Raw genomic sequence first — 13295 nt, 5'->3', positions numbered from 1 at the left:
TGTATTAAGTTAAGGATGGTAAACTAGGAAGATTAGCCTGTATTATCCAGGTGGGCCCAATGTAATCAACCACAAGGGTCCTTATAAGAGGGAAGGAGGAGAGTCGGAGGGCTGAGGATTTTGTGGCGCTGGAAGTGAGTGTTGGAGCGTTACCGGGTCAGGAACCAAGGACGGTGGGAAGCCTCTACAAGCTGGGAAAGTGTTCGGAAATGGACTCTCCCCTAGAACCTCCAAAAAGAACAAGCCTTTGATTTTCGCTCGGCAAGACTCATTTTGGACTTCTGACCTCCAGAACGGTAAGATAATACATTAGTCTTGTTTTAAGCTACTATGTTTGAGGGAATGGGTTACAGCAGCTGTAGAAAACCAGTACAGCTTTTATTACCAACCACTGTAAACAAAGTTGTACTAAATTATGTTGTGTACCTGACATTTTGCATTTGTGCTGGTATATTCATAGAATAAATGTCTAGGTGTGGAATTGCCCCATCAAAGGCAGTGTTAGTGTGATAATGTTAACATCCTCCATAGGGCTTAACGCTAATCTACATTTCCAACAGCAACATATGTCTCTCCTTTTCCACACCCTCTGCAACGCGTGTGTTATCAAACTTTTGGATTTTCACCATTCTGCTAGTGAAAAATTCTAATTTGCTAGAACGACATGCTTATTAACTTTTCCTCCTCTGCCCAACACGTTTAGAATGTCCTTCAGAGTTAGGATTAGGTGCTTATTTCTATTTTATCTTCTACTGTTTGCCTTTGTGTCCCTCCTACTACCTGACATAAAATGGGTTCTCCCCATAGACTGGGAAAAGGAAATAAATATCCGGAGACAGGGATAAGAAATGTGATGTAGAATCCATTTTATCCATCTCTCTATCAAGTTCCATTTAGAAAACAAAATGTCTGTTTGGGGCTAAAATATCTTAATGGCAGTTATTGATGAGTGAAGCGTTAAGAAATGGTTGCCTGGCAATGTTGGATTTTTTTTGCCGTTTGATCGACATGGGGTGGGATCCACAAACACAGCTTGTGTATGGCCACACCCTGCCTCTGACTGCAGACCTTTCCCTCAAAGGTCAACACAGTCCAGGCTCCTGGCCAGTCCTTGGCAATTGTTTGCACACCAGATAAAACCTGTTTGTTTCGCCCTGTTCAAGGACTAAGAGCTGCCCCAGAAACTGTAACTCAAGTGCTTTTCCAGTGAAGGAAGGGAAAGGAAAATCTATCACTCTCAAAAACATTGGAGACTTTAGCTGCGTTTGTTTATCACGTAGCCTGGTTGGTTTGAAGTTTAATAAAAAATGTTACAGTGAAAGTTCTGATCCGAGAAATCTCCTTGTTAATAACTTGAGCTGTTAGCTAAAATTTTTTTTATCCGTTTAATATGTAGTGTTTAGCTTCAATGTGAACAAATGTTAGAGTATGGGTTTAGGGTTTTCACAACTTCCAAGAAATGGCAAAATTTAGTGAATCAGATGTAATAAATCATGGAAGGACAAAACAAAATCTGACAATGAGCCCAGTTATCAAATACTTTTGTTTCTTGAAAAGGAAAAAGGATACCAAAGAGTGAAACCTTTCGAGAGAAACATGTACCTTCTGCCTCTTTGCTATTCTGAATTGGTAATTATTGACAAATACCCAACACATGATTTTAAAGGTAGACAGGTGATTCTCCATTTTTTGCCGATCACGCGTCCACATTTTCATTGGCGCTTATTCTGCATGACACCTGAACTTGAGTCCTTCAGCGTCTGCCAGAAGGAGGGCACACCCGTGAAACAGACGCTGTCTGGAGGCCTGGTTCCCCAGGTGCTCCATTTACTAATCAGTAGTCAGACGGTAACTTGATTATAGGTAACTTAGCGTGAGTCAGGCTGATTTGCCACAGCTGTTTCTGCTAAAGCTTTCTTATACTAGTCATCGCCACCACTACTGCCAAATGGCATCTGTTTTACTTTTGCGTTAATTTTATTTTGTTTTTATTTTTTTTATTTATTTATTTTGCAGTACGCAGGCCTCTCACTGTCTGGGCCTCTCCCGTTGCGGAGCACAGGCTCCGGACGCGCAGGCTCAGCGGCCCCGGCGCCAGGCGGACTCTCAACCGCTGCGCCACCAGGGAAGCCCCTGCGTTACAGGGGACGCAGGTTCGTGCCCCGGTCTGGGAAGACCCCACATGCCGCGGAGCGGCTGGGCCCGTGAGCCGTGGTCGCTGAGCCTGCGCGTCCGGAGCCTGTGCTCCGCAACGGGAGAGGCCACGACCGTGAGAGGCCTGCGTACCGCAAAAAAAAAAAAAAAAAAAAGGCGCCTAATACATCAGGGCAGTACGATGGCATTGAAGTCGGTCAAGCCTGGGTTACTGTTAACTGGCTGTGGGGTTTGGGACGTTTCCTGCTTCCCGTGTCTCAGGGGGATGATAAGCTGACCTTGCAAGGTTCCTGTGAAGGTTAAATGAGATAGTGTGTGAACTGTGTCCACCATTGTGGTGCCTGGCTTGTTAATGACTGCAGTTGACGCAGAAACACTGGACAAACTATGAAACAAGGTTTGGAAGAAAACGTAATGTAAACCCAGACTGATAGGCGAATGAAAGGCTGTCTAAGAACCAGCAAAAAGGGAGTTCCTGGGCAGAGTAGGGGCAGATCCATCATGGGGTATCTTTACCTGAAGTCAACTCTTATTATAATCGTTCAAATATTTTCTGTCAATTAAGTTACCATTAGAATGATTATTTCTAAACCCCCTAATACCCATGACAGTATGGACACACTATTTTTCCCTCAGGAAAACAGCTTCCTATGTATAGTTCCCTCCCTCCCCCAACAGACTATGTAACAGTCATTTTCTGAGATGTCACATTCTAAATTTGCATTACTTTTTCTTCATTTTCTAAAGCTTCTTTATGCATCACTTTTTATATGTTTTTTTCACTTTTTATATTAAAAAATAATGTAAATAGTCTCTTTATGTGGTAAGTTGCTCATTCATCCTCAGCTAGACTGTATGCCCGTGAGGACAGGACCCAGGCCTGCCTGTTCACATGTGTCACCCCCATGTTCACAAGGCAGTTACCAGGTAGGCACTCAAGTATTGGTTGAATAAGAAAATGGAAGACCTGAAAACGTGGGCAGCATTGCAACCCGAAGATAGGGAAACATCATAGAGAGATGGGTTAAGAAAGGTTTACTGAAGGCCGTGTTTCTTAACCATTTTCACTATCCCCTAAGGAAAAAAAATTCTCCCTAAGAAGAGAAATTAAATACTAAGGAACAAAATGTTTTCAGGTACGGTTGAGCTTTGACAGGCCACAACCACGGTGCTGTCCAAGACCCTCCGCTCCCCGCCAAGAACAAATCTGGGAGGATGAGTGGGAAGTGCGTGGTGATCTGAGGCCTGGTCTCTGTCTCTGTGGGCTCACTCCCACTTCCTGAAGGTTCGCGTCACTGTGGGAGGGTGGGAGGTGGTGGTGGTGGTCAGAAGTGTGCTCTGTGGCTCCTGGGTTGGGCTGGGCGTGGAGGTGAAAGGGGAGAGCGCTTCTGGCAATGACCTCGCCTCCACTCAGAGGGAGGCTTGCTGAGAGGGAGCCAGGAGGGCAGGAAGCAGCTGGAAAATCCCTGGGACGGAAGGGCCGAGGCTAGCAGAGCCAGTCCTCCCAGGCTGGGAGGTCAGTGAGCGATGAGTGTTATAACCCACTGCAGCTCTCACTTCAGTGTGTCCCTAAGTGGGGGTCCTGCTAAAACCCAGTGCTTGTCGTGTGGGGTCCAACTTTCTGCATTTCTAACAGAGCCTCCCAGGGGGTGCCCAGGCTGCTCTGCCACAGGCCGTGTTTTGAGTAGCATGCAATTAACTCACCCACAGATGTTGCTTATATTAGTTAAAGGATAATTTCGCAAAACACTGTAAAATTATGACTCATAGATATAAAAATACATGTTAAATATTTAAAATATTAATGAAATAACCAGTAAGCTGTTATAACCAATGCAAAGGGGATCCAAAGGGCAGACACATCTGTGATCAGAAATATTGAAATAAACTTGAAAATGATGCCCAAGTGGCTTTGCCCTGTGGAGGGAGGGAGGGTTGCTACTCCATGGGACAGTTCATTTGCATATCCATAGACCAGAAGAACCCTTTGCGTTGCCATCTGTTCTGTTCAACTTAACAGGTAAAACAGGTGAAAGGCAATGCAGTGCTAAACTGGAAAACCCCAAAGGGTGTGATCTGAGCAATGCGTAGTTTTCCCGTTGAAGCACAGATCGTCCCCTATAATTTGTAAGTGATTGGCATTTTCAAAATTTGGGTTGGCCTATGTATTAACTTGACAGATTGTATTAACTGTTTGTGATGAGCAGTTTGTTTGTTTCCTCATTTTGCTCCTCCGGGTAGTATGAAAAAGTAAAGAGCTCTTAAATAGGATTTCCATCAGTAGAAAGCAGGAGGTATTAGTATTCCCTGCAGAGAGGCTTATGAAGATACTCTAAAAAGAGAACCTTTGTGAGCCTGGGACAAACTGTCTTGATTGCTTAAGCTGTATTTTTGGCATTAAAAAAAGAATAGTTAAAACACTCGCCATTTGCATCATTTATAACAGCTAAATGATGGAAGCAACTTGCATCATTTATAACAGCTAAAAGATGGAAGCAACCCAAGTGTCCATTGACAGATGAGCAGATAAAATACTCTTCAGCCTTTAAAAGGCAGGGAATTCTGACACAATGCTACCACTTTTTGTATTTTTTTTAAAAAATGTATTGAAGTAGAGTTGATCTACAGCGTTGTGTTAATTTCTGCTGTACAGCAGAGTGATTCAGTTACACATATACATACATTCTTTTTCATATTTTCTGTTACAGTTCATCCCAGGATGCTGAATACAGTTCCCTGGGCTCTGCAGTAGGACCTTGTTGTTTATGCAGACACACACACACTACAGCTTGACAGCATTATGCCAAGTGGATAAGCCGGTCACAAAAGGACACATACTGTAGGATTCCACAGTCAACTGACAAAAATAAAACAGCTTAGTAATGAGTCTGATGTCCTTTATTCAAAGAGAAAGCAATCCATGGGTTGGGGGGTTCAGCACCTCACGAGCAGTAGAGCACTCTTCCCCAGGGATGTAGGGCAATAGCAAGTTTTACGGAGTTGGAAGCAGTAACGTGGAGACAGGGCATGGTTGGCTGGGGCTGCATATCTGACCTTATTTAGAAATACCAGGCAATGAAGAAACCAGTTATAGAGTCTAGAGCTGGATTGGCTAACTGGGTACACTATGTTTCTGGTCAAGTGGAACACTTACAGGCACACGAAAGTTCATTTTGCTGACCTGGAACCCTGGCAGGAGTGGCTCCATGTTGGGCCTAGAAATTTATTTCCACACCTCTTACCTGGAGTAGTTAAATTCATAGAGACAAGGTAGAGTAGTGGTTGCCAGCAGCTACGGCAGGGGTAATGGGGAATTTAATGGCTGGGTACAGCGTTTCAGTTTAAGATGCTACAAAGTTCTGGAGATGGGCAGTGCTGATGGTTGTACCACAGGGTGAATGTCCTTAGTGCTACTAATTGTCCACATAAAAATGGTTTAAATGGTAAACATTGTCACGTCTTTTTTACCAGAATAAAAAGATCCTTAAACATCTGCCATTTAAACACCAAGTAAATGCTACGTGCTTCGTATACATTTCCACTGATTCTAAAAACCGCCTTGCCTAGTAAATATCATTCCCAGTTCACAGATGAGGGAAATGACCCTCAGCGACTAGTCATATATCCAAGGTCTCATAACTGGTGTGACTTAGGCCTTGGTAATGTTAAATCACATACTTTTTCTACCCTACCACACTCATCTCCAGATAGCTGGAGAAATTTCAGTGGATAATCCCAAAAATAACTAATAGAATTGAAAATGTAACAATAAAGAAACAAAAGTATATTGTTTGAATAGAGACCAGCTAAAGGTGGCTGGGACCGGTTTAAGTCTACATATCATCGAAAACTAAATCAATGGGAAAAGGAAGGAATTTTCAAGTCTTTGAGATGAAAGAGAAGTCATGAGAATTGCATAAATTTAAATCCTAGTTCACTGAAGAGAGCTAGGAGTTAGCTACTGTTTGTCATGGAAGGTTGAGTAAGGAGCTAGTTTATATCATGGACATAGGGAATTGTTTCATGTCAGATATAAACAAACCCTACAAAACATTGGAGGTAAGAATAGTCCTTTGATTCTCCTGTGCCTGGCCTGGGAGCCCTTGAGGAATGAGGGAAGGAATCATGCCTTCGCTTTCGATTCACATGAAGCAGTTAAGACGAGCCAGCCCCTCAAGCTAATGGTGGCTGCAGCTACTCCACTGTGGGACTTGTGAACCATGACGTTTAGAAAGGTCAATTCTCTGTGGGATACAAGGGATATGAAGTGAGTCAAAGGTGTACAAACCCAGCTGACCCTCGCTGACCTTAGCTGGTGGAGGTTCTGTTTTTCTGGCTGGGATTCTGCTGGGCCCTTTAGTGCCTTCCTTCCTCCTCCTGTGACCCTGGCTCCATCATCTGCCCACAGCTGCTGAAGACTCCTTACCCTGCGTGTGTGATGAAATGCTCTGAGGTTGGCCATAAACCTTCAAGTGAGTTTTTCCACTGAATTTGATTACTTTCTGGTTTCTTCTTTCTGACCTGACTTTTTAACCAACCACAAAGCGGTATGGTTTTACTTTTGTAATTGTATGAATTCTCTTGGGGCTGCTTATTCTTGATTCCTTATTTCACTACCCAGTGAGTATATGACTTACTTGTTCCTGCCTATACTGCTTCTGGAATTCTTTTCTGAAGTACTGTGACTTTTCACAAGAAGAATATAGATTTTGCTATCGTTACAATCAGTATTATTTCCTTTCAGTTCAGATGACACTGAGACCATGTCAAATAATACAGGGGAAGAACATGCACTTAGGAGATATCTACTGCCTCTTATGCCATCTGTGCCTGGGCTTTTAAACATTTTACTATTTTCAGCTTCATTTGTTTTTCTCCTTGCTGAAGAGCATCGTCAAACATAAAATGGAATTTCATAGGACACCGAAGAAACATGTTACAGATGCAGAAGAAATCGGCCATCATTTGGCCTATACATTTTGCTTTTTCTTTTTCTGGATTTAAGACAGAGACCAAACCTTGCAATCTCTGGTTTGAGTCCTTCAGAACTGTGATGGTATGTTTAGCTCAGTTTGAGATGTGACATTGGACTAAGTGTTTCCTTGCAGCCACCTTCTTAAGGTGTCCAAAGGAATTGATACTGCTCATCACAATTCACTAGATTTCTTAAGTAGGAAATTTAGGGAAGTTTTTCCTCTTTCAGTGAAAATGTTTTTCTTAAAGCTTCTTCTAATAAAAAGAATTTTCTGTCTCTTGGAGTAGTCCTAGTAATAAGTGCAAACCCTCTGGAATGATCGTTTTTCGGCAGAAGGCCATGTAAACGTGGCTATCTCTCTATGTGATTTACGGGAAGGGCTGCCAAACATGGTTAAAACGGTGGTTATAAGTAGAGAATGTGTCAGAGTTTGGGCCCAGCCACTGTGGGTGCTATCGGCCCAGAGCAAGCACTGGGAAACCGATAGGCCAGCGGGGCACAGAATTTACAGCAATGGTTTTGCAGCTTGGTGGCCAGAACCCACATCCATCAGTAGGCCAGTACTTCATGATATTAGGTGAGGCTTTTTGGATAGGGTTTCTTTTTTTAAAAAGAAGTCTAATATGGGTTTATATCCATTTATAGAACAAACTTGGAATAGTTATAAATGCCTCCTATTGTTCTTTTGTGGTGTCACATACTGACCTTGCTGACCATCTGATTATTTCATTCATTAATCTGAAAACATTTGTGTCTACCCCCTGCTTCCTATCCCTCGACCTTGGCCACTCTTGGCCTTTTGCACTTACATAGAAATTTTGATGAAACTAGGGATTTCCATTGGGATTAAGTGGATAGGTCATTCTGGCGAGAACTTTATAGTATCGAATCTTCTAATCCATGAATTTATCACACCATTTATTACATCTTTGCATTCTAAAATTATGTGATCGTTCCCTATGAAGGTCTACACGTTTTGCACATTTGTTACTAATTTCATTGCTTTTTTGGTGTTTTGTAAATTATAATGAAATACAATTTTGAATTGTTGGTTGTATGACTAGCTAACTTGCTATATCTATAGAATTTTTAAGATTATCAATGTACATTATCACATTATCTATAAATGAATTTTTTTTCCTTCATTGGCAGTTCTTTTGCTTTTTATTTATTTTCCTTATTGCACTGACTAGGACCCACAGTAAAATGTTGACCAGCAGTGCTGACAGTGGTCACCTTTGTCTTTTCAATTTCAGAGAATCCTTTCAGTGTTGCGTATCAAGAATGGTATCTGTTATTTTTGATCTCCGTTATCAGAATAAGGGAGTTCCCTTCTATTCCTAATTTGCTTAGTACTTTTCAAAATCATGGAATGGGTTTTGAATTTTAACAAGTACTTTTTATGCATCTGAGATCATTTTTTTCCTCCTTTAATCTGATGTGTTGATTATCTTATTTTTCCATGTTAAAATCAATCAAGCATTCTAGTATAAACAAAACAAAATTATCCTTTTTATATATTGTTCACTTTAGTTTGCAAAGACATCTTTAAACCTTGTTTTCAAATTTACATACAGTACATGTTATCCTGTTTGGTGTATCGCTCTATGATGTTGCCAATTTTGTGTGAACATATGTTTCCATTTCACTTGGGTAAGTACCTGGGAGTAGGATTGCTGGATCACATTGTCATATGCTGGACTTCATCAGAACCTGCCAAATTGTTTTCTGAAGTGGCTGTACCATTTCAGTTCCTTTAAGGATACAGGAGTATTCAAGCAATCTCTTCTTCAGTTTGGTAGTGTAGGTGAGGCAATACTTCATGTGTTCCATCTTAAGTTTCCAGCTGGGGCTCTTTAACAGAGAGATTAACAAAACAAAGTTTATTAACTTGTACAGTGTACATCACACAGAAAAAACTTCAATGAAAAGTAACTCTAAGTGGTGGCTTTGAATTCTGGCTTACATAGCATCGTCAACAAAGAGAAGTACCTTTGTAGAGAAATGACGGGAGAAAGGAAAGCAGTTTTCAGCTTCCAAGGGCAGCAAACTATGGTAAGGCAAGTACATGAAAGGAAAACTTAACGGAGTAAGTTTTATCTGTAGATGCCTCTGGTGCCATCTCTGGCTGTTAAGTCTCTCTCCAGTAAAAGAACTTATATCCTGGGCTTCCCTGGTGGCGCAGTGGTTGAGAGTCTGTCTGTCGACGCAGGGGACACGGGTTCGTGCCCCGGTCCGGGAGGATCCCACAGGCCGCCGAGCGGCTGGACCCGTGAGCCGTGGCCGCTGAGCCTGCGTATCCGGAGCCCGTGCTCCGCAACGGGAGAGGCCGCAGCGGTGAGAGGCCCGCGTACCACAGAACTTATATCCTGCCTTTAGGCAGAAATGGGGGAGGTGAGAGAGCTTTTCCTGTCTATGCTGCTGTTTAATTGCGTTCTGCTCGAAAATAATTTTTATGTCAGAGGCACATTTTGAGGTGACATTCTGGTTTCCTTCAGTAATTTGCCTTTCAAACAGTTGATCTGTATTATCTAATTTGTAGAATGAATAAACAAAACGTATTTTATTTTAGTATCCCTTATTAACTTCCTTAATATCTGTAGGGTCTGTAGTCTCCCTTTTTCATTCCTGGTGTTATTTGTGTTTGCCCTTTTTTTCTTGCAGTCTGACTAGAAGTCTATCAACTTTTGACTACTTTTTTTCTTTCTTCAAAGAACAAGCATTGGGTTTCATTGGGTTTTTTTTCTCTATTGACTTTTCTGTTTTAAATTTTATTAATTTAGTCTCTTTATGTTTAATTTTCCTACTGCTTGGTTTAGATTTATTCTGCTCTTCGTCTGTTTTCTTAAAGTAGATGATTAGATAATTGACCTGATGGTTTTCTTTTCCGAAATAATAATAATTTAGTGCTATAAGTTTCCCTCTAGGGAGAAATTTGGATAAGTTGATGTTTATTCAGTCAAACATTTTCTAATGTTCCTTGAGACTTCCCCTTTGACCCATGGATTGTTTAAAGTATACTGTTTAACTTCCACATATTTGGCAGTGTTCCAGAAATGTTTTTACTGATTTCTAGTTTAATTCTCTTATTAGAGGACATACTTTGATTTCAATTCTTTAACTTTGTTAGGGTTTGCTTTGTGACCCAGAATATAGCCTATTGAACCCTGGTATACTAAACATTCTTGAAGTTTTGACTTGTTTTCCCAATCTGCCTGCTATTTACCTTTCAGAATCCCCAGGTCATTGTTTATATTTTGTCCAGAGTTTTTCTTTTAATCAGTGGGAATGACAGGCTATAACACCCATACTACATCTTGGGTAGCGCCACAGACTGTCAATACATTAAAAAATTTTTTTGATCCACATTGGATAATATCGGCTGATAAATATCTTTTCTTGCACTTGCCTTGTTGGGTTTTGGTATCAAGGTTAGTTTTATTTTAATCCTATAAAACAAATTGGAGTGTTTTTCTGTTCTTTGAAGGAGTTTGTGTTGGACATTTTTTTTAAACTTGTAGGTTTTGTGGGAAATTTTGGTGAAGCCACCGGGGCCTGGAAATGTCTTTAAAGGAAGATTTTTTTGACTACTGATTCAATATATTTAATATGATAGGATTTCTCATCCTACTTTTGAGTCAGTTTTGATGTTGCTTTTTACTAGATATTTGTTTTCCATATATAAAAGTCTATTGGCTTAAAGTTATTAATAATCGCAACTTACCTTTTCAAAGTCTTCAGATCTATAGTGCAAGCCTTTTTTAATGCTGTATATTTATTTTTCTACTGCTTTTTTCCCTAATAACCCTTGCTAAAGGTTTGTGAATTTTATTATGCTTTGTAAAGAACCAGGTTTTAGCTTGGCTGATTCTATTGTGTGGGTGTATGTGTGGGGTTTTGTGTTTTATTCACTTCTATTATGTCTTCCCTGTTTGAGTTTATCTTGTTCTATTTCTAATTTGTTGACCAATGCTTAGTTTATAGATTTTTGCTTATAGATTTTTGCTTAGTTTAAGTTCCTTTTCTAATGCTCATATTTACGATTATAAATTTTCCTTTAAGAATGGATTCAGCTGTATCCTATAGCTTTTGAAATGTATAAATGATAATTTTTCTTAGAATTTTATCTTTGATCTATGGGTTATTTAGAAGTGTGTCTCAATTTCTAAAAGGTGAATTTTCTAGTTTAGGCTTTTGTTTCCCATCGTTAATTATGTTGTTGTCAGAGATTGTGATCTGTGTTATTCCACTTCATTGAAATTTATTTGCTTTACCATACAAGTATAGAGTTAATTTTTTGAAAATTGTTTCACATTTACTTGAAAGGAAGTATATTTTTGGAATTGTTAGATCCTGTGTTCTAATATGTCCATTGAGTATATTTTTTTCAAAATCTGTTAAAATCTTCATCTTAATTTTTATATTTTTTCTATTTGCTGAGAGATATTTGTCTTTCTCTTCATATTCTGTCAAGTTTTGCTAATTTTTGAGACTATATTTGGGTACATATGATTTAAATATACATATATATATAATCCCCCCCCCCCCCCGCCACAGTGCGCCACCGCACAGCTTGTGGGATCTTAACTTCCCCAACCAGGGATCAAACCCATACTCTCAGCGTGGATTCCTAACCACTGGACCTCCAGGGAATTCCCAAAATATATATATCTTTGTAATTTGAACTTTTATCAATGTTTTTCTTTTATGTATGTGCTCAACCTTATTCATATAGCTACAGTAACTTCGGTTAAACTGTGCTGTGTGTATGTATTACATGTATATTTACATGTATTTTTACTTTCAACCAATCTGTACCTTTATATTTTAGATATTTTGTAAATAGCATGGAATTGGATTTAGCAATTTAATAATTTTTAACTGGATCATTTAGTCAGTTTGCATATACTATGTATCCTGATATGGATTCTGTACTTATGGTTGAGTGTCCGATATGTATGTATATGTGTGTGTATGTATGTGTTTGTATCATCCTATTTTATACTTTCTATTTGTCCTACTTTTATGTTCTCTCAGCCCCATTTTCTTGCCTTCTGTTGGATTACTGTGATATTTTTTCTTGAGTCATTGGGGAGTTTTTGTTTGTATTCTTTCAGTGGCTATCATACTAATCTAAACATGTATATGTAAGTTATAAATGTCTAAAGTTGGTTATCCTTCTGGGTGATACAAGAACTTTAGAATGCTTTAATTCCTGTAACTCTTGAGTTACGCTGTTATATTTACATTTAGTTTCAACTTTTTATTGAGACAATTGTAGAGTTACATGCGATTGTAAGAAATGGAGATCCCATATACCCTTCACTCAGTTTCACTCAGTTTCTCCTAATGTTAACATCTTTCAAAACTAGATTTCATTTTATATTTCATGGGAAATTACATTGTTTATATATTTAATATTTAGTTTTAACCACAGTTTCACCATTTTTTTGTTTTCATTCCTTCTTATATCTCAGATCTTCCACTTGGGATTACTTCCTGCCTGAAATACACCCTTTAATGTTTTGTTTAGTAATGGTCTCCCAAGGCAAACTCCCTAAATTTTTGTGTACTGTAAACTGTCCTTGTTTCATTCTCAAACTTTTAGAGAAAATAATTTTAAGGTACCTATGGGTAAGTACATACAGGTATAAGAAACCTACAGGTGAGATTATACATGTATGACTCAATGGATTTTTTACATAGTTAGCATATAAGACTTGAAATATTACCAGCACCCCCAGAAGCCTCTCAGACACCCTTCCAGTTGCCACTCTCACCTCCTCCCCAAAGAGATCTCCCATCCTGACTTTCTACACCATAGCTTATTTTTGTCCATTCTTCACTTTGTAAATAGAATCTTACTTTTCTTGTGTCTGGCTTCTTTTCCTCAATGTTGGCCTTGTGAGATGCATCCATGGTGATGCTCATGAATAGTAAGTTCACGTTCATTGTTGTATGTGTTTCATTTTACTAATATTCCACAAGGTCTTCATCTCTTCTGCTGGTGGTAGACATCTGGGTTGTTTTCATTTGGGTCTATTATAGGAATGTTGCTGGAACCTTTCTGTACACATCTTCCGGTGCATACGTGTACACTTCTGCTGGATATGTATCAAGAGTGGGAGGGTGGTTTTATAGAGTATCTGTGTGCTCAGTTTTAGGA

The sequence above is a fragment of the Phocoena phocoena genome, chromosome 16 (assembly GCF_963924675.1).
Source record: "Phocoena phocoena chromosome 16, mPhoPho1.1, whole genome shotgun sequence".
Taxonomy (NCBI): Eukaryota; Metazoa; Chordata; class Mammalia; order Artiodactyla; family Phocoenidae; genus Phocoena; species Phocoena phocoena.
The sequence above is the reverse complement of the archived record's forward strand: the minus strand, read 5'-3'. Positions refer to the sequence as shown.